This window comes from Trachemys scripta, chromosome 4, assembly GCF_013100865.1.
Source record: "Trachemys scripta elegans isolate TJP31775 chromosome 4, CAS_Tse_1.0, whole genome shotgun sequence".
Taxonomy (NCBI): domain Eukaryota; kingdom Metazoa; phylum Chordata; order Testudines; family Emydidae; genus Trachemys; species Trachemys scripta.
In genome coordinates this window covers 135,516,587-135,542,516 of record NC_048301.1, presented here as the reverse complement: position 1 = coordinate 135,542,516, position 25,930 = coordinate 135,516,587, and the positions used below count along the sequence as shown (strand labels likewise).

At 62.4% G+C, this 25,930-nt stretch overlaps 1 pseudogene; it reads left to right on the top strand.

Annotated features, from left to right (window-relative positions):
- LOC117877489 overlaps positions 1-23,629 on the top strand; it is a 33,730-nt pseudogene extending 10,101 nt beyond the window's left edge.
- Positions 23,630-25,930: the final 2,301 nt, after the last annotated feature.

Below are 25,930 nucleotides of genomic sequence, written 5' to 3'. Positions count from 1 at the left end.
TAACAATAGCTTGTTGGAGGATGTGGGCTTCGTGGCGTCCTTCCGGGAGTTCTGGCTGGTCTGGCGAGGGCAGCGGCGTGCCTTTCCCTCGGCGCGGCGTTGGTGGGACCTAGGTAAGGTGCGCGCCCGGCTCTTCTGCCGTGATTACACCCGGGGCGCCAGCCGACGGAGGGATGCGGCGATAGAGCAGTTGGAACGGGAGGTCTTGGAGCTAGAGAGGCGTCTGGCCGCCAGCCCTGAGGATCCATCCCTTTGCGGAGCGTGCCGGGAGAAGCGGGAGGAGCTCCGGGCCCTCGACGATCATCGGGCCCGGGGTGCTTTTGTTCGATCCCGCATCCGCCTCCTTCGGGAGATGGATCGCGGCTCCCGCTTCTTCTACGCCCTGGAGAAAAGGAGGGGGGCCAAGAAGCACGTCACCTGCCTCCTAGCGGAGGACGGCACCCCTCTTACGGATCCGGTGGAGATGTGCCAGAGGGCCAGGGCCTTCTACGCACACCTTTTCTCCCCGGATCCGACCGACCCTACCGCTTGCAGAGTGCTCTGGGACGGACTCCCAACGGTCAGCGCGGGCGACCGGGACCGGCTGGAGTCGCCTCTCTCTCTGGCCGAGTTCTCGGAAGCCCTCCGCCGCATGCCCACCAATAAATCTCCGGGCATGGACGGGCTGACCGTGGAGTTCTACCGCGTGTTCTGGGACGTCCTCGGCCCGGACCTAGTCACCGTCTGGGCCGAGGCCTTGCGGAGCGGGGTCCTCCCTCTTTCGTGCAGGCGAGCCGTGCTCACCTTATTGCCGAAGAAGGGGGACCTCCGCGACTTACGGAATTGGCGTCCCGTCTCGCTCCTCAGCACGGACTACAAAATCGTAGCCAAGGCCATCTCGCTGCGGCTGGGGTCCGTGCTGGAGGACGTGATCCACCCAGACCAGACCTACACCGTCCCGGGCCGTAGCATTTTTGATAACCTCTACCTGGTCCGGGATCTTCTGGAACTTGGGTGTAGGGATGGTCTGTCGTTCGCCCTCCTGTCCCTGGATCAGGAGAAGGCGTTCGACAGGGTGGACCACGGGTATCTCCTGGGCACTCTGCAGGCGTTAGGCTTCGGACCCCAGTTTGTGGGTTTTCTCCAGGTGCTGTACGCCTCCGCAGAGTGTCTGGTCAGGCTCAACTGGACCCTGACCGAGCCGGTCAGCTTCGGGCGGGGAGTGCGGCAGGGGTGCCCCCTCTCGGGCCAGCTGTACGCTCTGGCGATCGAGCCCTTCCTCTGTCTCCTCCGCAAGAGGTTGACGGGGTTGGTGCTTCGGGAACCGGAGCTGCGGCTGGTCCTGTCGGCGTATGCCGACGATGTGCTCCTCGTGGTCCAGGACCCGGGCGACTTGGTGCGGGTGGAGGCTTGCCAAACCGTGTACTCGGCGGCCTCCTCCGCCCGGGTCAACTGGGTCAAGAGCTCTGGCCTGGTGGTAGGGGCCGGGTGGCAGGCGAGCTCCCTCCCACCCGCGCTTCAGGCCATCCGGTGGAGCGCGGGTCCGCTGCTCTATCTCGGCGTTTACCTTTCTGCCACGCATCCGTCTCCGCCGGAGAACTGGCAAGGTTTACAGGGCAGGGTGACGGAGCGGCTCCGGAAATGGACAGGACTACTCCGGTGCCTCTCCCTTCGCGGGAGGGCACTGGTACTCAATCAACTAGTCCTGTCCATGCTCTGGTACCGTCTCAACACCCTGGTCCCGGCCCCGGGCTTCCTGGCCGACCTCCGGAGGGTGATTCTGGAGTTCTTTTGGCCAGGACTGCACTGGGTCTCTGCAGGGGTCCTCCATCTGCCCCTGGAGGAGGGAGGGCAGGGCCTGAAGTGCCTCCACACTCAGGTCCATGTCTTCCGCCTCCAGGCCCTGCAGAGGCTCCTTTATGGTGCAGGTAATCCGGCGTGGAGCGTATTGGCGCACGCCTTCCTGCGCCGCTTCCGAGGGCTCCGATACGACCGGCAGCTCTTTTATCTCGATCCGAGAGGTCTTCCGCGAGACCTCTCCGGGCTGCCGGTCTTCTACCAGGACCTCCTCCGGACCTGGAAACTGTTCTCAGCGACCAGGTCCGTGGCGGCCACCGAGGGGGCAGATCTCCTCGCGGAGCCCCTGCTACACAATCCCCAGCTCCGTGTGCAGGTGGCGGAGTCCCCCGCGGTGCGCCAGAGGTTGGTCCTGGCAGAAGTCACTAGAGTCGGAGACCTCCTGGACTACGACCGGGGAGACTGGCTGGATCCCCTGACGCTCGCTCGGCGCATGGGGCTCTCCAGGCCTTGTACTCCCCAGCGCGTACTTCAGGAGGTGAGGGCCGCTTTGCCGCCCGCTGCTCGGGTTTGCCTCGACCGGATCCTGCACGAGGGCACGCCCCGCCCACCCTCCACCCCTGGCCCTCCGGACCTTTTCATCGGGCCCCTGCCCCGTGGACCCAACCGGCCCCCCCGCCCCTTCTCCGTGAGCCGGCTGCACGACTTGCAGCCGGTTCGTTTCCTGACCGCGCCAAGGAAACATCTATACACGCTCGTGCTGCACACTCTTCACTTCCTCACCCTCGTGTCCCGCCCCGATACAAAGTGGCGGGACCTCCTGCCACCTGTCGAGGGTGAGAAGCCCCGGTGGGCCAGCCTCTATTCCACTCTGGTCCCGAGGCCCGCCGGGGATATCAGCTGGCGGCTCCTTCATGGGGCCGTGAGCACGGGCGTGTACTTGGCGCGGTTTACCCCTGTCCCGGACACCTGTCCTTTCTGCGGCGTGAGGGAGACCCTGGCTCACGTTTACTTAGAGTGTGCCAGGTTGCAGCCCCTACACCGGCTCCTCACCGATATTATGTTACGTTTTTGGTTACACTTTTCCCCTCACCTTCTCATTTATGCACTCCCTATCCGTGGCCCCACAAAGTCGCGGGACCTCCTGGTCAACTTCCTCTTGGCACTGGCTAAACAGGCCATCTATAAAACCAGGGAGAGGAGGTTGGCCGATGGAGGTGCCTGTGACTGCGGGGCCTGTTTCCGATCCTCTGTCCGTTCACGTATCCGGGCAGAGTTCCTCTGGGCGGCGTCCACTGGCTCCCTTGAAGCCTTTGAGGAGCAGTGGGCGCTGTCCGGGGTTCTCTGCTCGGTGTCCCCGTCTGGTTCTCTTCTTTTGACCCTTTGACCACACTCCTGTCCCTGTTTTTACATTAGTTGTCCCCCGTAATTATTTGAGTTCCAGGCCCTGTGGATCCTCCCCTTAGGCTGGGGGGGGATCCTTTAGCAGTGGGCGGGCTTACGCCCGCCCACTTCCCGGAACCCAATAGGTACAGAGCGTGCTCAGAGTCCTCTGTGGCTGCCCTCCTGGCTGGAGCTCTCCCTCCTTCTCCTTCTCCTCTCCACCTGCCTTGCTAGTTGGAGCTCCTTCTCCCTTACTCCCTGGGCTGCTGCTGCTGGCTAGAGCTCCCTCCCTAGACTGCTGCTGCTGCTGCTGCTACCACTGCTGCTGAGTCAGGGGTGGGGGGGCCTTGCCGGCCAGCCCCCCCTCCCCACCATCTCTGGAGGGAGAAGCTAGGACACCCCCCCACCTTCACCATCAGCACTACCACCTGTGGGGGGGTCCTTCCTGCCTGGCTGCCAGGGTTGCCGGAGCTACTGCTGCTGCTACCGCCGGTGCTGTGCGTGTCCTGGGGAGCTGCTGGAGCCTGGAGGTGGAGGAAGAGGACTGCGCGGTCCATCGGCTGCTGGGGGAGTGCATGAGAATCTGGAGACCACTGTGGAGGGGGCTGTTTTGGACTGAGTAATTTTCGAACTGTGCTCTAGTGGTGGGGGTCTAGACTGTGTTTGTGGGGACACAGGGGGTGTGGCGTGGAGCCTGCCCCCTGGTCCATCTGTGTGTCCCCCCCCCCAAACCCCCACCACCACCGGTGCCCCCTCCACCACCAACCCCACAGCCCATTTTCCATCTGCCTCCGCTCCTGCCTCTGGGACTCTGCTGCTTTCCTGGCCTGCCACGCCCTACTGACAGCGTTTGGGCCTGCAGCGGCGGGCAGGCGGCCCGCACATTGACTTTTCGCAAGCGCTCGTGGGCGCACCTACCCCCCCTGGACTGACCCCTTCCCCTTTTGCAACAGGCCTCCCAGCTTTGCCCTTTGCTGCCTACCCCCTTTGCCCTCTGTAGGCTTTTGCCCTTCCCCAGCTTCAGTTTGTTTGCCTGCCCCGCCCCTTTCCCTTTGTAGTTTGGTTTCGTTGTCCCACCCCAGCCCTGCGGTTAGCCCTTCGGTTCCTCTGCCCCATTCCCAGCCTTGTTGCTCCCTTGCGCCCCCCTTGCCCTGATTGACCTTTCCCCTCGTGTGCCCATGCCCCCTCCCGTGCGCTTGTGCCCCCCGTCACATTTTGGTTAATCACTGCACCCCTTTCTGTTATTGTGACCTTCCCTCCCTTAGTGTAACTAGAGGAGCCGGTGTCGGTGATTGTCCCCCCTAAGCCCTTGATACTCCCACATCTCCCTGTGTTTCGGTGCCCTCCTCCCCTGCCTGCAGCCTAGCGGGGAGGAGTGGTTGACCTGCCTTTCCTTTAGCCATCCCCCCCCCTTTTTTTCTCCAGTGTGTTTTCCCCTCCCTCCCTGCCCAATATGGAGGGGAACACGGCGGGTGAGCCTCCCCAAATAGGCCCCGCCACCCCTCCCCTGCCTGTCTCCTCAGCCTCTACCTCGACCTCCGCTGCTAAACCATCTGCCACCACTGCGGCATTGGCAGCGGCGGGCGGCGGGGTGACCTCCGCTGCTGCCACGTCCTTCGCTCCCTCCAATTATGGGGGAGCTGCCCCAGCCGGCAGGAAAGGCCAGGGCAAGAAAAAAGGAAAGAGCCCCGCTAAAAAGACTGGGCCCTCCATGGCAGGGGCTGCCTCCACTGCTGCGGCCCTGCCACCGGCCGCAACAATCCTTCCCGCTGCTCCCTCCACCAGCTCTGCGGGTGCCCCTCCCCCAGCCCCTAGGGCGTATGCCCAGGTGGCAGCGGCCACCGGTATGCCATCTCGCCCATCCACCGCCTCCGCTTCCAACTATAGTGGCCTGGGCCCCTTCCCCACCTTGACTAGGAGGCATGGCATCCGTTGCCTCCAGGTGCCCGCCTCGCCGCACGTGGAGACCTACGTGCGGGCGTTGGCGAGGGTGGTGGGGCCCGCGGCCATCGTGGCGGCCTCCAAAATGTATGGCAAGGTTGTCTTTTTCCTTGCCTCGGAGGCCGCCGCCCAAGAGGCGGTGGAGAAAGGCCTGGCGGTGGGGGGCGTATTCGTCCCCCTGGAGCCGCTAGAGGACCTGGGTGTCCGTGTGGTCCTTACCTCTGTTCCTCCTTACCTTCCCAATGTCGCCCTGCTGCCCGCCCTTTCCACCCTGGGGAAACCTATTTCCATCGTTCGCCCTCTCTCGCTAGGCTGCAAGGACCCCGCCCTCCGTCACGTCCTCTCGTTCCGCCGGCACGTGCAGCTCCAACTGCCGCCGGCGGCACGTGCTGGAGAGGCGCTTGAGGGGTCTTTCTTGGTCCCCTATCGGGGGACCCATTGCCGGGTGTACTATTCTACGGGGGAGGCCCGGTGCTACCTCTGCCGGGCGATAGGGCACGTCCGGAGGGACTGCCCCTTGGCCCGGCACGGAGGAGCGTCCGGGACCCCCGAGCCCCGGCAGAGTGCCAGCCCCACCATTGCTGGCGCTCCTAGTTGCCCGGTACCCGGAGCCGCCCCTCCTCCTTCTCGGACCACCACTGCTCCCGCTCGGGCTCAAGGGGTATCTCCCCCACCATGCCCAGATGAGCGAGAGAGCCCCGTCTCTGCTATGTGCACTGTGGCGGGGCCTGTAGAGGAGGGTGCGGTGGGGGTATTGCCGGGCGCGAGAGAGGGCCCTCCCCAGGGGGATTCTGCCCCCCCTCCTACTGCCCCATTGTTACCTCCTCAGGTCCTCAAGCCGTCATCTCTGCCCCCCGACCCAATCCCTGTCACCCAGCCCGCAGACGATGCCATGGAGGGCTGGACCCTAGTACAGGGAAAGCGGGGCAAGCGGAAGGCTCGAGCTCCACTCCTGCCATCCGGTGCGGAGGCCCCCCGGAAAACCAGGAAGGGGGGCTCCGCTGCTGAGCCTTCCGCTTTGCCCGCGGGTGCATTACATCTACCGTTGCCGGTTGGGGAAGCTGTGGCAGCACCGGAGGATGCTGCCATCCATTCTCCGCGGTCCTTCCTCGCGGAGGCCCACGCTGCGGCCCCTCCTACCCCCTTGCCACCTATACCCTCTGCGATGCTCGAGGCAAGCGTCGCCTCGGGTGTTAGCGGGGATGATCCCGGGGTGGTGGGAGGTGAGCTGCCCTCTATCTATGAGGAGATCGAGGCCCTGGGTCTGACCCCGGTCACCCAGGGGGAGGACGACCCTTTGCCAGCGGGCCTCGATCTGGCCGCTCTCACCTCAACCCCCCTTTCTGCGTCTCCTGTTCCCCTGACCGCTGCTCCTGCCTTCGAGGAACCCCTGGACTCCTTGACCTGCCCGGCTGCGGGTGACACATCGCTGACGGCCGCCGAGCCTCCTCAGGCGACGGCCGGTGCCTCGCGGCCGGGACTCGAGTTACCAGGGGTATCCCTTGTTGGTGTGGGGCAACCGAGTTCCTTCCCGAGTGGGGGCCCCATTGCAGATTGTTCACCACCTGCTGCCGTGGCTGTTCCATCTGCCGTAGAGCCTGAGCCCGGCATCCCTGGGGACCCCCTCCCTAACCCTCAGACCCCTGGGCCCGACCGAGAGGAGCTACCTTCCAGCTGTCCAGCTCCTGGGGCCCAGGATCCCGCCTCTGTCCCTCTTCCCGACCCTACTCCTGCCCCCGGCCCTACCCCTACTCCTGACCCCAGCCCTGTCCCCTCCACCTCCCACGATGCCATTGCCGCCTCTGGGGATGTCTCTTTCTCTTTCCCAGAGGGTGACCCCCAGGGAGCGGCCTTTGTGTTCCCCAGTCCCGACCCACTAGGGGCTGCTCTTCTCCCTCCGCCGCCGCCCCCCATTAAGCCGGGGTCTGAGGCGGACCGTGTGGCGCCGGTCCATCGGGCGCCACGTCGAGGGTCCGCCCCTTGCCTGCCCGTCTCAGTGGGCCACGGGGCCGAGCCAGGGGCCCCAACGGGGGATGATCTGCAGCCAGTGACCCCACCCCCCCATACGCTGCGAGAAGAGCTGCGGGAGTTTTTAGAAGATGTGCGTGGCTCCCGCAATAAGGTGCCGCTCGCTCTCCAGCGATGGGGGGATTTCCACCAGATCCTCCGGGCCGCGAGGGCCCTCATGGGGGAGGGTAAAAGGACCGGGAAGCAGGGTGCTGCGGCTTACCAGCGGGTCCGCAGCTTCCGTGACTCCTTGCTCACCTTCGGGGTGGGTCACGGTTTGCTGCGCGGCCCAATGGGGGCCGCGAGCGTCCCTGCCAGCGAGGACCCCCCCCAGCCCTCCTCATGCCATCTCTCTCTTTCGCAACATTGAACACCCGGGGCTGTAGGGTGGGTCTCCGCAGGTGCCAGGTGCTCTCCTTCCTTCGGGAAGGGGGGTACTCTGTGATTTTCCTACAGGAGACCCACACGGATCCGGCCGCCGAAGACAGCTGGCGGCTGGAGTGGGGGGACAGGGTCTATTTTAGCCATCTCACAGCTCGTACGGCTGGAGTGGCTACCCTGTTCTCTCCCGACCTACGGCCCGAGGTGCTGGGGGTTGCCGAGGTTGTGCCGGGCCGCCTGCTGCACCTCCGGGTCCGTATGGAGGGGCTTGTGGTCAATCTTGTCAACGTCTATGCCCCGACATCGGGCCCGGAGCGGCTGCCTTTTTATCAGCAGGCATCCGCCTTCCTCGGCTCCTTGGATCCTCGTGAGTGCCTGGTCCTGGGCGGGGACTTCAACGCTACCCTCGAGGAGCGGGACCGCTCGGGGACCGAGCAGTGCCCGGCCGCCGCGGACGTCCTCCGGGAGATTGTAGATCGTCACTCCCTGGTGGACGTCTGGCGCGACCACCACCCGGACGATGTCTCCACGTTCACCTATGTCCGGGTGGAAGCCCATCGGTCGTGCCACTCCCGGTTGGACCGTATTTACTTGTCACGTCTCCATCTTTCACGAGCCCACTCCTCTGACGTGCGGCCGGCCCCCTTTTCTGATCACCATTTAGTCACTGTGACGGCCTCTCTATGTGCGGAGAGGCCGGGGCCGGCCTATTGGCATTTTAACAATAGCTTGTTGGAGGATGTGGGCTTCGTGGCGTCCTTCCGGGAGTTTTGGCTGGTCTGGCGAGGGCAGCGGCGTGCCTTTCCCTCGGCGCGGCGATGGTGGGACCTAGGTAAGGTGCGCGCCCGGCTCTTCTGCCGTGATTACACCCGGGGCGCCAGCCGACGGAGGGATGCGGCGATAGAGCAGTTGGAACGGGAGGTCTTGGAGCTAGAGAGGCGTCTGGCCGCCAGCCCTGAGGATCCATCCCTTTGCGGAGCGTGCCGGGAGAAGCGGGAGGAGCTCCGGGCCCTCGACGATCATCGGGCCCGGGGTGCTTTTGTTCGATCCCGCATCCGCCTCCTTCGGGAGATGGATCGCGGCTCCCGCTTCTTCTACGCCCTGGAGAAAAGGAGGGGGGCCAAGAAGCACGTCACCTGCCTCCTAGCGGAGGACGGCACCCCTCTTACGGATCCGGTGGAGATGTGCCAGAGGGCCAGGGCCTTCTACGCACACCTTTTCTCCCCGGATCCGACCGACCCTACCGCTTGCAGAGTGCTCTGGGACGGACTCCCAACGGTCAGCGCGGGCGACCGGGACCGGCTGGAGTCGCCTCTCTCTCTGGCCGAGTTCTCGGAAGCCCTCCGCCGCATGCCCACCAATAAATCTCCGGGCATGGACGGGCTGACCGTGGAGTTCTACCGCGTGTTCTGGGACGTCCTCGGCCCGGACCTAGTCACCGTCTGGGCCGAGGCCTTGCGGAGCGGGGTCCTCCCTCTTTCGTGCAGGCGAGCCGTGCTCACCTTATTGCCGAAGAAGGGGGACCTCCGCGACTTACGGAATTGGCGTCCCGTCTCGCTCCTCAGCACGGACTACAAAATCGTAGCCAAGGCCATCTCGCTGCGGCTGGGGTCCGTGCTGGAGGACGTGATCCACCCAGACCAGACCTACACCGTCCCGGGCCGTAGCATTTTTGATAACCTCTACCTGGTCCGGGATCTTCTGGAACTTGGGTGTAGGGATGGTCTGTCGTTCGCCCTCCTGTCCCTGGATCAGGAGAAGGCGTTCGACAGGGTGGACCACGGGTATCTCCTGGGCACTCTGCAGGCGTTAGGCTTCGGACCCCAGTTTGTGGGTTTTCTCCAGGTGCTGTACGCCTCCGCAGAGTGTCTGGTCAAGCTCAACTGGACCCTGACCGAGCCGGTCAGCTTCGGGCGGGGAGTGCGGCAGGGGTGCCCCCTCTCGGGCCAGCTGTACGCTCTGGCGATCGAGCCCTTCCTCTGTCTCCTCCGCAAGAGGTTGACGGGGTTGGTGCTTCGGGAACCGGAGCTGCGGCTGGTCCTGTCGGCGTATGCCGACGATGTGCTCCTCGTGGTCCAGGACCCGGGCGACTTGGTGCGGGTGGAGGCTTGCCAGACCGTGTACTCGGCGGCCTCCTCCGCCCGGGTCAACTGGGTCAAGAGCTCTGGCCTGGTGGTAGGGGCCGGGTGGCAGGCGAGCTCCCTCCCACCCGCGCTTCAGGCCATCAGGTGGAGCGCGGGTCCGCTGCTCTATCTCGGCGTTTACCTTTCTGCCACGCATCCGTCTCCGCCGGAGAACTGGCAAGGTTTACAGGGCAGGGTGACGGAGCGGCTCCGGAAATGGACAGGACTACTCCGGTGCCTCTCCCTTCGCGGGAGGGCACTGGTACTCAATCAACTAGTCCTGTCCATGCTCTGGCACCGTCTCAACACCCTGGTCCCGGCCCCGGGCTTCCTGGCCGACCTCCGGAGGGTGATTCTGGAGTTCTTTTGGCCAGGACTGCACTGGGTCTCTGCAGGGGTCCTCCATCTGCCCCTGGAGGAGGGAGGGCAGGGCCTGAAGTGCCTCCACACTCAGGTCCATGTCTTCCGCCTCCAGGCCCTGCAGAGGCTCCTTTATGGTGCAGGTAATCCGGCGTGGAGCGTATTGGCGCACGCCTTCCTGCGCCGCTTCCGAGGGCTCCGATACGACCGGCAGCTCTTTTATCTCGATCCGAGAGGTCTTCCGCGAGACCTCTCCGGGCTGCCGGTCTTCTACCAGGACCTCCTCCGGACCTGGAAACTGTTCTCAGCGACCAGGTCCGTGGCGGCCACCGAGGGGGCAGATCTCCTCGCGGAGCCCCTGCTACACAATCCCCAGCTTCGTGTGCAGGTGGCGGAGTCCCCCGCGGTGCGCCAGAGGTTGGTCCTGGCAGAAGTCACTAGAGTCGGAGACCTCCTGGACTACGACCGGGGAGACTGGCTGGATCCCCTGACGCTCGCTCGGCGCATGGGGCTCTCCAGGCCTTGTACTTCCCAGCGCGTACTTCAGGAGGTGAGGGCCGCTTTGCCGCCCGCTGCTCGGGTTTGCCTCGACCGGATCCTGCACGAGGGCACGCCCCGCCCACCCTCCACCCCTGGCCCTCCGGACCTTTTCATCGGGCCCCTGCCCCGTGGACCCAACCGGCCCCCCCGCCCCTTCTCCGTGAGCCGGCTGCACGACTTGCAGCCGGTTCGTTTCCTGACCGCGCCAAGGAAACATCTATACACGCTCGTGCTGCACACTCTTCACTTCCTCACCCTCGTGTCCCGCCCCGATACAAAGTGGTGGGACCTCCTGCCACCTGTCGAGGGTGAGAAGCCCCGGTGGGCCAGCCTCTATTCCACTCTGGTCCCGAGGCCCGCCGGGGATATCAGCTGGCGGCTCCTTCATGGGGCCGTGAGCACGGGCGTGTACTTGGCGCGGTTTACCCCTGTCCCGGACACCTGTCCTTTCTGCGGCGTGAGGGAGACCCTGGCTCACGTTTACTTAGAGTGTGCCAGGTTGCAGCCCCTACACCGGCTCCTCACCGATATTATGTTACGTTTTTGGTTACACTTTTCCCCTCACCTTCTCATTTATGCACTCCCTATCCGTGGCCCCACAAAGTCGCGGGACCTCCTGGTCAACTTCCTCTTGGCACTGGCTAAACAGGCCATCTATAAAACCAGGGAGAGGAGGTTGGCCGATGGAGGTGCCTGTGACTGTGGGGCCTGTTTCCGATCCTCTGTCCGTTCACGTATCCGGGCAGAGTTCCTCTGGGCGGCGTCCACTGGCTCCCTTGACGCCTTTGAGGAGCAGTGGGCGCTGTCCGGGGTTCTCTGCTCGGTGTCCCCGTCTGGTTCTCTTCTTTTGACCCTTTGACCACACTCCTGTCCCTGTTTTTACATTAGTTGTCCCCCGTAATTATTTGAGTTCCAGGTCCTGTGGATCTTCCCCTTAGGCTGGGGGGGGATCCTTTAGCAGTGGGCGGGCTTACGCCCGCCCACTTCCCGGAACCCAATAGGTACAGAGCGTGCTCAGGGTCCTCTGTGGCTGCCCTCCTGGCTGGAGCTCTCCCTCCTTCTCCTTCTCCTCTCCACCTGCCCTGCTGGCTGGAGCTCCTTCTCCCTTACTCCCTGGGTTGCTGCTGCTGCTGGCTAGAACTCCCTCCCTAGACTGCTGCTGCTGTTGCTGCTACCACTGCTGCTGAGTCAGGGGTGGGGGGGCCTTGCCGGCCAGCCCCCCCTCCCCACCATCTTTGGAGGGAGAAGCTAAGATCCCCACCTTCACCATCAGCACTACCACCTGTGGGGGGGTCCTTCCTGCCTGGCTGCCAGGGTTGCCGGAGCTACTGCTGCTGCTACCGCCGGTGCTGTGCGTGTCCTGGGGAGCTGCTGGAGCCTGGAAGTGGAGGAAGAGGACTGCGCGGTCCATCGGCTGCTGAGGGAGTGCATGAGAATCTGGAGACCACTGTGGAGGGGGCTGTTTTGGACTGAGTATTTTTCGAACTGTGCTCTAGTGGTGGGGGTCTAGACTGTGTTTGTGGGGACACAGGGGGTGTGGCGTGGAGCCTGCCCCCTGGTCCATCTGTGTGTCCCCCCCCCCCAAACCCCCACCACCACCGGTGCCCCCTCCACCACCAACCCCACAGCCCATTTTCCATCTGCCTCCGCTCCTGCCTCTGGGACTCTGCTGCTTTCCTGGCCTGCCACGCCCTACTGACAGCGTTTGGGCCTGCAGCGGCGGGCAGGCGGCCCGCACATTGACTTTTCACAAGCGCTCGTGGGCGCACCTACCCCCCCCCTGGACTGACCCCTTCCCCTTTTGCAACAGGCCTCCCAGCTTTGCCCTTTGCTGCCTACCCCCTTTGCCCTCTGTAGGCTTTTGCCCTTCCCCAGCTTCAGTTTGTTTGCCTGCCCTGCCCCTTTCCCTTTGTAGTTTGGTTTCGTTGTCCCACCCCAGCCCTGCGGTTAGCCCTTCGGTTCCTCTGCCCCATTCCCAGCCTTGTTGCTCCCTTGCGCCCCCCTTGCCCTGATTGACCTTTCCCCTCGTGTGCCCATGCCCCCTCCCGTGCGCTTGTGCCCCCCGTCACATTTTGGTTAATCACTGCACCCCTTTCTGTTATTGTGACCTTCCCTCCCTTAGTGTAACTAGAGGAGCCGGTGTCGGTGATTGTCCCCCCTAAGCCCTTGATACTCGCACATCTCTCTGTGTTTCGGTGCCCTCCTCCCCTGCCTGCAGCCTAGCGGGGAGGAGTGGTTGACCTGCCTTTCCTTTAGCCATTCCCCCCCCCCTTTTTTTTCTCCAGTGTGTTTTCCCCTCCCTCCCTGCCCAATATGGAGGGGAACACGGCGGGTGAGCCTCCCCAAATACGCCCCGCCCCCCCTCCCCTGCCTGTCTCCTCAGCCTCTACCTCGACCTCCGCTGCTAAACCATCTGCCACCACTGCGGCATTGGCAGCGGCGGGCAGCGGGGTGACCTCCGATGCTGCCACGCCCTTCGCTCCCTCCAATTATGGGGGAGCTGCCCCAGCCGGCAGGAAAGGCCAGGGCAAGAAAAAAGGAAAGAGCCCTGCTAAAAAGACTGGGCCCTCCATGGCAGGGGCTGCCTCCACTGCTGCGGCCCTGCCACCGGCCGCAACAATCCTTCCCGCTGCTCCCTCCACCAGCTCTGCGGGTGCCCCTCCCCCAGCCCCTAGGGCGTATGCCCAGGTGGCAGCGGCCACCGGTATGCCATCTCGCCCATCCACCGCCTCCGCTTCCAACTATAGTGGCCTGGGCCCCTTCCCCACCTTGACTAGGAGGCATGGCATCCGTTGCCTCCAGGTGCCCGCCTCGCCGCACGTGGAGACCTACGTGCGGGCGTTGGCGAGGGTGGTGGGGCCCGCGGCCATCGTGGCGGCCTCCAAAATGTATGGCAAGGTTGTCTTTTTCCTTGCCTCGGAGGCCGCCGCCCAAGAGGCGGTGGAGAAAGGCCTGGTGGTGGGGGGCGTATTCGTCCCCCTGGAGCCGCTAGAGGACCTGGGTGTCCGTGTGGTCCTTACCTCTGTTCCTCCTTACCTTCCCAATGTCGCCCTGCTGCCCGCCCTTTCCACCCTGGGGAAACCTATTTCCATCGTTCGCCCTCTCTCGCTAGGCTGCAAGGACCCCGCCCTCCGTCACGTCCTCTCGTTCCGCCGGCACGTGCAGCTCCAACTGCCGCCGGCGGCACGTGCTGGAGAGGCGCTTGAGGGGTCTTTCTTGGTCCCCTATCGGGGGACCCATTGCCGGGTGTACTATTCTACGGGGGAGGCCCGGTGCTACCTCTGCCGGGCGATAGGGCACGTCCGGAGGGACTGCCCCTTGGCCCGGCACGGAGGAGCGTCCGGGACACCCGAGCCCCGGCAGAGTGCCAGCCCCACCATTGCTGGCGCTCCTAGTTGCCCGGTACCCGGAGCCGCCCCTCCTCCTTCTCGGATCACCACTGCTCCCGCTCGGGCTCAAGGGGTATCTCCCCCACCATGCCCAGATGAGCGAGAGAGCCCCGTCTCTGCTATGTGCACTGTGGCGGGGCCTGTAGAGGAGGGTGCGGTGGGGGTATTGCCGGGTGCGAGAGAGGGCCCCCCCCAGGGGGATTCTGCCCCCCCTCCTACTGCCCCATTGTTACCCCCTCAGGTCCTCAAGCCGTCATCTCTGCCCCCCGACCCAATCCCTGTCACCCAGCCCGCAGACGATGCCATGGAGGGCTGGACCCTAGTACAGGGAAAGCGGGGCAAGCGGAAGGCTCGAGCTCCGCTCCTGCCATCCGGTGCGGAGGCCCCCCGGAAAACCAGGAAGGGGGGCTCCGCTGCTGAGCCTTCCGCTTTGCCCGCGGGTGCATTACATCTACCGTTGCCGGTTGGGGAGGCTGTGGCAGCACCGGAGGATGCCGCCATCCATTCTCCGCGGTCCTTCCTCGCGGAGGCCCACGCTGCGGACCCTCCTACCCCCTTGCCACCTATACCCTCTGCGATGCTCGAGGCAAGCGTCGCCTCGGGTGTTAGCGGGGATGATCCCGGGGTGGTGGAAGGTGAGCTGCCCTCTATCTATGAGGAGATCGAGGCCCTGGGTCTGACCCCGGTCACCCAGGGGGAGGACGACCCTTTGCCAGCGGGCCTCGATCTGGCCGCTCTCACCTCAACCCCCCTTTCTGCGTCTCCTGTTCCCCTGACCGCTGCTCCTGCCTTCGAGGAACCCCTGGACTCCTTGACCTGCCCGGCTGCGGGTGACACTTCACTGACGGCCGCCGAGCCTCCTCAGGCGACGGCCGGTGCCTCGCGGCCGGGACTCGAGTTACCAGGGGTATCCCTTGTTGGTGTGGGGCAACCGAGTTCCTTCCCGAGTGGGGGCCCCATTGCAGATTGTTCACCACCTGCTGCCGTGGCTGTTCCATCTGCCGTAGAGCCTGAGCCCGGCATCCCTGGGGACCCCCTTCCTAACCCTCACACCCCTGGGCCCGACCGAGAGGAGCTACCTTCCAGCTGTCCAGCTCCTGGGGCCCAGGATCCCGCCTCTGTCCCTCTTCCCGACCCTACTCCTGCCGCCGGCCCTACCCCTACTCCTGACCCCAGCCCTGTCCCCTCCACCTCCCACGATGCCATTGCCGCCTCTGGGGATGTCTCTTTCTCTTTCCCAGAGGGTGACCCCCAGGGAGCGGCCTTTGTGTTCCCCAGTCCCGACCCACTAGGGGCTGCTCTTCTCCCTCCGCCGCCGCCCCCCATTAAGCCGGGGTCTGAGGCGGACCGTGGGGCGCCGGTCCATCGGGCGCCACGTCGAGGGTCCGCCCCTTGCCTGCCCGTCTCAGTGGGCCACGGGGCCGAGCCAGGGGCCCCAACGGGGGATGATCTGCAGCCAGTGACCCCACCCCCCCATACGCTGCGAGAAGAGCTGCGGGAGTTTTTAGAAGATGTGCGTGGCTCCCGCAATAAGGTGCCGCTCGCTCTCCAGCGATGGGGGGATTTCCACCAGATCCTCCGGGCCGCGAGGGCCCTCATGGGGGAGGGTAAAAGGACCGGGAAGCAGGGTGCTGCGGCTTACCAGCGGGTCCGCAGCTTCCGTGACTCCTTGCTCACCTTCGGGGTGGGTCACGGTTTGCTGCGCGGCCCAATGGGGGCCGCGAGCGTCCCTGCCAGCGAGGACCCCCCCCCAGCCCTCCTCATGCCATCTCTCTCTTTCGCAACATTGAACACCCGGGGCTGTAGGGTGGGTCTCCGCAGGTGCCAGGTGCTCTCCTTCCTTCGGGAAGGGGGGTACTCTGTGATTTTCCTACAGGAGACCCACACGGATCCGGCCGCCGAAGACAGCTGGCGGCTGGAGTGGGGGGACAGGGTCTATTTTAGCCATCTCACAGCTCGTACGGCTGGAGTGGCTACCCTGTTCTCTCCCGACCTACGGCCCGAGGTGCTGGGGGTTGCCGAGGTTGTGCCGGGCCGCCTGCTGCACCTCCGGGTCCGTATGGAGGGGCTTGTGGTCAATCTTGTCAACGTCTATGCCCCGACATCGGGCCCGGAGCGGCTGCCTTTTTATCAGCAGGCATCCGCCTTCCTCGGCTCCTTGGATCCTCGTGAGTGCCTGGTCCTGGGCGGGGACTTCAACGCTACCCTCGAGGAGCGGGACCGCTCGGGGACCGAGCAGTGCCCGGCCGCCGCGGACGTCCTCCGGGAGATTGTAGATCGTCACTCCCTGGTGGACGTCTGGCGCGACCACCACCCGGACGACGTCTCCACGTTCACCTACGTCCGGGTGGAAGCCCATCGGTCGTGCCACTCCCGGTTGGACCGCATTTACTTGTCACGTCTCCATCTTTCAGGGGCCCACTCCTCCGCCGTGCGGCCGGCCCCCTTTTCCGATCACCATTTAGTCACCGTGACGGCCTCTCTATGTGCGGAGAGGCCGGGGCCGGCCTATTGGCACTTTAACAATAGCTTGTTGGAGGATGTGGGCTTCGTGGCGTCCTTCCGGGAGTTTTGGCTGTTCTGGCGAGGGCAGCGGCGTGCCTTTCCCTCGGCGCGGCGATGGTGGGACCTAGGAAAGGTGCGCGCCCGGCTCTTCTGCCGCGATTACACCCGGGGCGCCAGCCTACGGAGGGATGCGGCGATAGAGCAGTTGGAACGGGAGGTCTTGGAGCTAGAGAGGCGTCTGGCCGCCAGCCCTGAGGATCCATCCCTTTGCGGAGCGTGGCGGGAGGAGCTCCGGGCCCTCGACGATCATCGGGCCCGGGGTGCTTTTGTTCGATCCCGCATCCGCCTCCTTCGGCAGATGGATCGCGGCTCCCGCTTCTTCTACGCCCTGGAGAAAAGGAGGGGGGCCAAGAAGCACGTCACCTGCCTTCTAGCGGAGGACGGCACCCCCCTTACGGATCCGGTGGAAATGTGCCAGAGATCCAGGGCCTTCTACGCACACCTTTTCTCCCCGGATCCGACCGACCCTACCGCTTGCAGAGTGCTGTGGGACGGACTCCCAACGGTCAGCGTGTACGACCGGGACCGGCTAGAGTTGCCTCTCTCTCTGGCCGAGTTCTCGGAAGCCCTCCGCCGCATGCCCACCAATAAATCTCCGGGCATGGACGGGCTGACCATGGAGTTCTACCGCGTGTTCTGGGACGTCCTCGGCCCGGACCTAGTCACCCTCTGGGCTGAGGCCTTGCGGAGCGGGGTCCTCCGTCTTTCGTGCAGGCGAGCCGTGCTCGCCTTATTGCCGAAGAAGGGGAACCTCCGCGACTTACGGAATTGGCGTCCCGTCTCGCTCCTCAGCACGGACTACAAAATCGTAGCCAAGGCCATCTTGCTGCGGCTGGGGTCCGTGCTGGAGGACGTGATCCACCCAGACCAGACCTACACCGTCCCGGGCCGTAGCATCTTTGATAACCTCTACCTGGTCCGGGATCTTTTGGAACTTGGGTGTAGGGATGGTCTGTCGTTCGCCCAACTGTCCCTGGATCAGGAGAAGGCATTCAACAGGGTGGACCACGGATATCTCCTGGGCACTCTGCAAGCATTAGGCTTCGGACCCCAGTTTGTGGGTTTTCTCCAGGTGCTGTACGCCTCCGCAGAGTGTCTGGTCAGGCTCAACTGGACCCTGACCGAGCCGGTCAGTTTCGGGCGGGGAGTGCGGCAGGGGTGCCCCCTCTCGGGCCAGCTGTACGCTCTGGCGATCGAGCCCTTCCTCTGTCTCCTCCGTAGGAGGTTGACGGGGTTGGTGCTTTGGGAGCCGGAGCTGTGGCTGGTCCTGTCGGCGTATGCTGACGATGTGCTCCTCGTGGTCCAGGACCCGGGCGACTTGGCGCGGGTGGAGGCTTGCCAGACCGTGTACTCGGCGGCCTCTTCCGCCCGGGTCAACTGGGTCAAGAGCTCTGGCCTGGTGGTAGGGGCCAGGTGGCAGGCGAGCTCCCTCCCACCCGCGCTTCAGGCCATCCGGTGGAGCGCGGGTCCGCTGCTCTATCTGCCGCGTGTGTCCTGGGGAGCTGCTGGAGCCTGGAGGTGGAGAAAGAGGACTATGTTGACCATCGGCTGCTGGGGGAGCGCCCAGGACTCTGGAGACCACTGTGGAGGGGGCCGTTCAGGACTGAGTAATTTTTGAACTGTGCTCTAGTGGTGGAGGTCTAGACTGTGTTTGTGGGGACACAGGGGGTGTGGCATGGAGCCTGCCTCCTGGTCCATCTGTGTCCCACCCCCCCTAAACCCCCACCACCCCCATTGCCCCCTCCAGCACCTCCACAGCCCATTTACCATCTGCCTCCGCTCCTGCCTCTGGGACTCTGCTGCTCTCCTGGCCTGCCACGCCCTATTGACATTGTTTGGGCCTGCAGCAGCAGGCAGGTAGCCCACACATTGACTTTGCACAAGTGCTCGTGAGCGCACCTTCCCCCCCCTGGACTGACCCCTTCCCCCTCGCAACAGGCCTCCCAGCTTTGCCCCTTGCTGACTACCCCTTTTGCCCCTCCCCAGCTTTAGTTCGTTTGCCTGCCCCCCCCTTTTCCCTCTGCGGTTTGGTTCGGTTGTCCCACCCCAGCCCTACGGTTAGCCCCTTGGTTTCTCTGTCCCATTCCCAGCCTAGTTGCTCCCCTTCCTTTGCGTCCCCTTTGCCCTGATTGACCCCTCCCCTCATGTGCCCATGCTCCCTCCCGTGCGCTTGTGCCCCCCATCACATTTTTGTTAATCACTGCACCCCTTGATGTTAGTGTGACCTTCCCTCCCCTAGTGCAACTAGAGGAGCCAGTGTCGGTGACTGTCCCCCCCCTCAAGCCCTTGATACCCGCCCCATCTCCCTCCATTTTGGCGCCCTCCTCCCCTGTCTGCAGCCTAGCGGGGAGGAGTGGTTGACCTGTTTTCCCTTTGGCCGCCCCCTTTTTCTCCGGTGTGTTTTCCCCTCCCTCCCTGCTCATTATGGAGGGGAACATGGCGGGCGAGCCCCCCCAAGTAGGCCCCGCCACCCCTTCCCCACTTGCCCCCTTGGCCTCTTCCTCAACCTCCACTGCCGAACCACCTGCCACCGCCTCTGCTGCGGTATCGGCAGCGGTGGGTGACGGGGTGACCTCCGCTGCTGCCACGTCCCTCGCTCCCTCCGATTCTGGGGGAGCCGCCTCAGCCGGCAGGAAAGGCCAGGGCAAGAAAAAGGGAAAGAGCCCCGCTAGGAAGACTGGGCCCTCCATGGCAGGGGCTGCCCCCACTGCCACGGCCCCGCCAGCGTCCGCGGCGTCCTTTCCCGCTGCTCCCTCCACCAGCTTTGTGGGTGCTCCTCCCCCGGCCCGCAGGGCATATGCCCAGGTGGCAGCGACCCCTCCGCCTGCAGCTACGTCATCTCGCCCATCCACCGCCTCTGCTTCCATCTATAGTGGCCTGGGCCCCTGTGACGTTATTGACATAAACTGGGACCATATAGAACTGCCTTGCTGCTGCTTGTCCTGGAGCTTTGCAGGGACACAAGGTAAGTAGGGGAACGGCACACCTGAGCGCTAAGCTGCTAACTAACGCGGGATTCGAACCCTTGAGACTGGCGCGTCTACACTAGGAAGCTTTTTCCTATAGATCATTGTTGCAACCAAGGTCCTGTAGTGGCAGCCAAATCTTATATAAAGGGGGTCAAATGAGGTGTCTAAGACAAGGTTATCATTTACTGGTTATGATTATGCTGTCTATGTGTGTGTATCAGTTTTGTAGTTGAAGTTATGAATATTGGCTCTATACTATCTGTATGGCAAACTTATGCTATGCTTCTTGGTGACATCCCAGACAAGCTGAGATTAGCTCTGCTTAGCCTGCTTGATGGCCCATTAAGGACCATCAGCTATACAATGGACTCATTGAGAGAAGGCAAATATGCCTTCAGACTCAGCAAAGTATGCAGGGACTGGCCCATGTGACTCCAGGCTCCATTTTGCTGTAATTTTCCACAGTAAGAACAAAGAGGTGTTCTTACACCTGGAAAAGACTATATAAGGCTGATGCCTCATCTCCATCTGGTCTTCAATCCTGCTTCTTACCTCTGGAGGAACTTTGCTACAAACTGAAGCTCTGAACAAAGGACTGAGGACCCATCCCCGCTGGGGATGTATTCCAGAGACTTGATTTNGCTCCATTTTGCTGTAATTTTCCACAGTAAGAACAAAGAGGTGTTCTTACACCTGGAAAAGACTATATAAGGCTGATGCCTCATCTCCATTGGGTCTTCAATTCTGCTTTTTACCTCTGGAGGAACTTTGCTACAAGCTGAAGCTCTGAACAAAGGACTGAGGACCCATCCCAGCAGGGGATGTATTCCAGAGACTTGATTTGAACCTGCAGTTTATTCCATCACTGCTACAAGCCTGAACCAAGAACTTTGCCATTACTGTATGTAATTGATTCCATTTAACCAATTCTAACTCTCTCCTCTATCTTTTTCCTTTTATGAATAAACCTTTAGATTTTAGATTCTAAAGGATTGGCATCAGCGTGATTTGTGGGTAAGATCTGATTTGTACATTGACCTGGGTCTGGGGCTTGGTCCTTTGGGATCAGGAGAACCTTTTTCTTTTATTTGGGTATTGGTTTTCATAACCATTTGTCCCCATAACGAGTGGTAGTGGTGGTGATACTGGGAAACTGGAGTGTCTAAGGAGATTGCTTGTGAGTCTGGCGGTTAGCCAGTGGGGTGAGACCGAAGTCCTCTTAGTCTGGCTGGTTTGGTTTGCCTTAGAGGTGGAAAAACCCCAGCCTTGGGCTGTAACTGCCCTGTTTGAGCAATTTGTCCTGAGTTGGCACTCTCAGTTGGGTTCTGCCAGAACCGCATTGTCGCAGCCCCTTCCCCACCTTGACTAGGAGGCATGGCATCCGTTGCCGTTGCCTCCAGGTGCCCGCCTCGCCGCACGTGGAGACCTACGTGCGGGTATTGGCGAGGGTGGTGGGGCCCACGGCCATCGTGGCGGCCTCCAAAATGTATGGCAAGGTTGTCTTCTTCCTTGCCTCGGAGGCCGCCGCCCAAGAGGCGGTGGAGAAGGGCCTGGCGGCGGGGGGCGTGTTCGTCCCACTGGAGCCTCTAGAGGACCAGGGTGTCCGTGTGGTCCTCACCTCCATTCCTCCTTTCCTCCCCAATGTCGCCTTGTTGCCCGCCCTTTCTACCCTGGGGAAACCAATTTCCATTGTCAGCCCTCTCTCGCTGGGCTGCAAAGACCCCATCCTCCGTCACGTCCTCTCATTCCGCCGGCACGTGCAGCTCCAACTGCCGCCAGCGGCACATGGCGGAGAGGCGCTCGAGGGGCCCATTACCGGGTGCATTATTCTACGGGGGTGGCCAGATGTTACCTCTGCCGGGCGATAGGGCACGTCCAGAGGGACTGCCCCTTGGCCCGGCACAGAGGGGTGTCCGGGACCCCCGAGCCCTGGCAGAGTGCCAGCCCCACCATTGCTGGCGCCTGTGGTTGCCCAATACCCGGAGCCGCCCCTCCTCCTTCTCGGACCACCACTGCTCCCGCTCGGGCCCAAGGGGTACCTCCCCCACCATGCCCAGAGGAGTGAGAGAGCCCCGCCTCTGCTACATGCACTGTAGCGGGGCCCATAGAGGAGGGTGTGGTGGGGGTGTTGCTGGGCGCGGGAGAGGGCCCTCCCCAGGGGGAATCCGCCCCCCCTCCTGCTACCCCATTGTTACCTCCTCGGATCCTCAAGCCATCATCTCTGCCCCCCGACCCAATCCCTGTCACCCAGCCCGCAGACAATGCCATGGAGGGCTGGACACTAGTACAATGAAAGCGGGGCAAGCGGAAGGCTCGAGCTCCGCTCCTACCATCTGGTGCGGAGGCCCCCCGAAAAACTAGGAAGGGGGGCACCGCTGCCGAGCCTTCCGCCTTGCCCGCGGGTACCTTACATCAACTGTTGCCGGCTGGACAGCACCGGAGGATCCCACCATCGGTCCTCCCCGGTCCCTCCTCGCGGAGGCCCCCGTTGAAGCCCCTCCTGCCCCCTTGCCACCTGTACCTCCTGCGATGCCCGAGGAAAGTGTCTCCTCAGGTGCTAGTGGAGAAGACCCCGGGGTGGTGGGAGGTGAGCTCCCTTCTATCTATGAGGAGATCGAGGCCCTGGGTCTACCCCGGTCACCCAGGGGGAGGACGACCCTCTGCCAGTGGGCCTCGATCTGGCCGACCTCACCCCAGCCCCCCTTTCTCCATCTTCTGTTCCCCTACCTGCTGCTCCTGCTCCTACCTCAGAGAAACCCCTGGACTCTTTGACCTGCCCAGCTGCGGGTGCCACTGAGCTGACGGCCGCCGAGCCTGTTGAGGCGACGGCCAGTGCCTCGCGGCCGGGACCCGAGTTACCAGGGGTATCCCTCGTTGGCGTGGGGCAACCGAGTTCCTTCCCGGGTCGGGGCCCCATTGAAGATTGTTCACCACCTGCTGCCGTGGCTGTTCCATCTGCCATAGAACCTGGGCCCGGCATCACTGGGGACCCCCTCCATACCCCTCAGACCCCTGAGCCCGACCAAGAGGAGCTACCTTCCAGCAGTCCAGCTCCTGGGGCCCAGGATCCCACCTCTGTCCCTCTTCCTGACCCTACTCCTGCCCCTGCCCTTACTCCTGACCCGCTTCCTATCCCCTCCACCACCCATAATGCTATTGCTGCCCCCGGAGACGTCTCCTTCTCTTTCCCGGAGGATGACCCCCAGGGAGCGGCCTTTGTGTTCCCCAGTCCCGACCCAATAGGGGCTGCTATCCTCCCTCCTCCGCCGCCCCCCATTGAGCCGGGGTCTGAGGCGGACAATGTGGCGCCGGTCCATCGGGTTCCACGTCGAGGGTCCGCCCCTTGCCTGCCCGTCTCAGTGGGCCACGGGGCCGTGCCAGGTGCCCCAACGGGGGATGATCAGAAGCCAGTGACCCCACCCCCCATACGGTGTGAGAAGAGCTGCGGGAGTTTTTAGAAGACGTCCGTGGCTCCCGCAATAAGGTGCCGCTTGCTCTCCAGCGATGCGGGGATTTCCATCAGATCCTCCAGGCCGCAAGGACCCTCATGGGGGAGGGTAAAAGGACCGGGAAGCAGGGTGCCGCAGCTTACCAGCGGGTCCGCAGCTTCTGTGACTCCTTGCTCACCTTCGGGGTGGGTCAAAAACCTCATGATCTTAAGGCCATCTCATGCTTCTGAAGTGTCACTCTGATCGCTGACCTTTGGGGCATCGCCCTGCTGCTTTCTGCCCAACTAGGCTGGACCCAGCTGTGAGGCTCTCATCCCTGGATGTCTCCCACGTTGACCTGCTGAATGAGATGTAGCAGTTGGGGGGGGAATGAGAAAATCAGGAAGTACCTGGCCACCCTGATCCAGGACATCCCCAGTGTCTGCCTGCTCGATGCTGCTGGCCACCTGGTCAGCTGGATCGCTTCATACCCGTTTGGAGCCACGGGGCTTGGCTACACTCTGCCCCAGCACCAGTGGCGTGGCTACATGGGGATGCTGAATAATTTGATAGCCAAGCGGTTGCATGCACTAGGCTATCCCAGCTACAGCTATGTGGTCGCGGAGAACAACCCCATGCAGAGGTTGCAGGAGAGGCAGGGCTTCCAGCGCCAGCCCACCCTGTGCTACTTCATTCTTCACAACCTAGCACTAGCAAAAGCCGCCACATTAACCACCAGCCCAGCACCAGGCACAGCCCCTGCATGAGGCCCCAGCCCAACCACCCAGGGGACCTGACAAGGGAGCGGGGTAGGGGAGTCTGGGGATTATTGTTGCTCAAGTGGAGTCAGTAACATCTCCTACCCCCAGCCCCACAGGCCTTGCCCTCCCCCACAGCCCTATACTCACCTTTAGAGGGTCTGTCCTACTCTCCCGAGCCCATAACTTGCCCTTCTTGATGGACCCTATGCCTTCCAGACACATACACACAGGACCCCCGTCCCACTTCCCTACACTGCCCCATCCCAGTTCCTCTTCCAGATACTCCAGCAATGGCTCAATGATCTTCCACACAATCTAGCTACATGCTCACCGGTCTCCTGTGTCTGCTCTGCTCCTCCTCCCCTGCTTTCCTTGGAACATCCTGCTCAGCGTATTACATCTCTAACTCCACAGTCAGTGTGTTACCCTCCCCACACCCTGCCAGAGACATCTTCCTGGATCTCTCTCTCCCCCGCTTCCCTGGGGCTTGTCACGTCTCCTGCTGTTGCACCCTGATCTCATCAGCTCTTTTCCCATCTCCTGGACAATACAAGCTGCGGCAGCTTTAAGCGGGGCGGGAGGGGCTGGAAAATAAGTCCCCATTCAGCAACATCTCCTTGAGCACAGGGTGCCTGGCATGATTCTTCTAACCCATGATGGATCTGGCTGTTCCTCATTGATACTAACCAGACCGAAAGTGTTCCCATGCCAAGGACTCCCTCAAGGGCAGTCTGTCTCAGTAACTCAAGGGTTAAATACCTCCTGGGAATGTTGATTATCCTCAAACCAAACTTCACGATCCCCAAGGACTCCCGGCCTGAGGTTACACCCAAAAGCAATCCAGATGTGTTAAATTCAGTACCACACAGCCAAGACACCCATATCCCCTTAACTCTACCCACCGGCATTGACCTATAGCAGGAAATGTTTCTGGCTTCCTGATCCCAGCTGCAATTAAATTTATTGTTGAAGACACCTTTGAGTATTTCCGCTTTGGAGGGGCGTTCCCTGGCATGGCTGGGACCTTGCAGGTGAGGGGGAAGGTAGAATTACAGCTAGGGCCACACAACAGTTTCCCATTTTTCAACTGGATTGTCAAATGAAATTTTCCCAAAAAAGGTTCTGCTTGTTCTCAGTATCGGCTTTGTTTCCAGACACTGAGGGCCTGAAAACCAAAGTGTTCTGGATGCGTAGCCTGGTCTGAGGGGTGGAGTCTGCAGCAACTAAGGTCAGGGTCAAATATCTAGGGCTTCCTTTTGAAAAGTAACCAATAGCACCGGCTGGAACCATCCTACCAAATTTCTAGGATCACTAAATATCTTCCTTGGGGGGACTTTAAGAGACAAACTGAGTGTGTGTGAAACAAGAAGAGCTTTGTTAGCGGGAACAGGGAAACCAGCACCCAGCTGGGGAGAGCTCAGCAATAACAGCTCACCTATCTGTAGTTAGGAATAATAAGTAAACACCCAGTCCTGCCCCTTAGTGTCTCCAGCTGTGTCCTCTGATTCAGTTTCCTGCCCACAACCGCTAACCAGATGCCCCTTCAGCTGTGGTTTCCTCTTCCACTACGCTCCACTCACGGTTTGGTGTCAGCTGTTGACCTCATTCCAGAGCCTGGCATCAGACAGGCCTGTACCCTATCCGTTGAGAAATGCCAGCTGGGCCAGCCCCCAGGCTCCACCACCCCACCCAGCTCTGGTGATTTCAACCTCGTTTGCATGGGGTAAGGGAGGGCTGCCCAGGGCTCCCTCAGCCCTGCTGCCACCCTCTGCTGCTTTGGCAAAGGGCAATCTCGGTGCTGCCTCCCAATGAAGACTTTTCTGACTGCAAATCTGACCACCCCCCATCCCCATCTCCGGCAGATCCACGGCGCTGCAATGAACATAAACTGCAGGAACCCTGCTGGGCACAAAGTGCTGGTGGATTCACAACCTTAGTTCAAAGCTGTTCTCAACCAGCCACAGACAGAAGTGTCACCCTTCAGCCACCACGCTGCACTCAGGTGGCCAGGCTGGTTCAGGGAGTGAGGAATCAGACACAGGCCCTTTTTTCCCTCTATGGGGCCTCCAGACAGAGGCCAGGCTGACTTGGAGGGGGTGGGGTGGAGGAGCGGCCAAATCAATCATTCCATTGGGAGTTCCCCTTTAGCCTTTCGGCTCTGTCTCTCTCACGGCAGGTGGCATCAGACAACTCTGTCTTCTACATCAACATGTACGCACAGTTCTACCAGGCCCTACTGGGCAGTGCGGGCGTGATCAACTGAGGTTAGGCCTTCTGCATCCACAGCAATGGCTGGGGCTGCCTCCT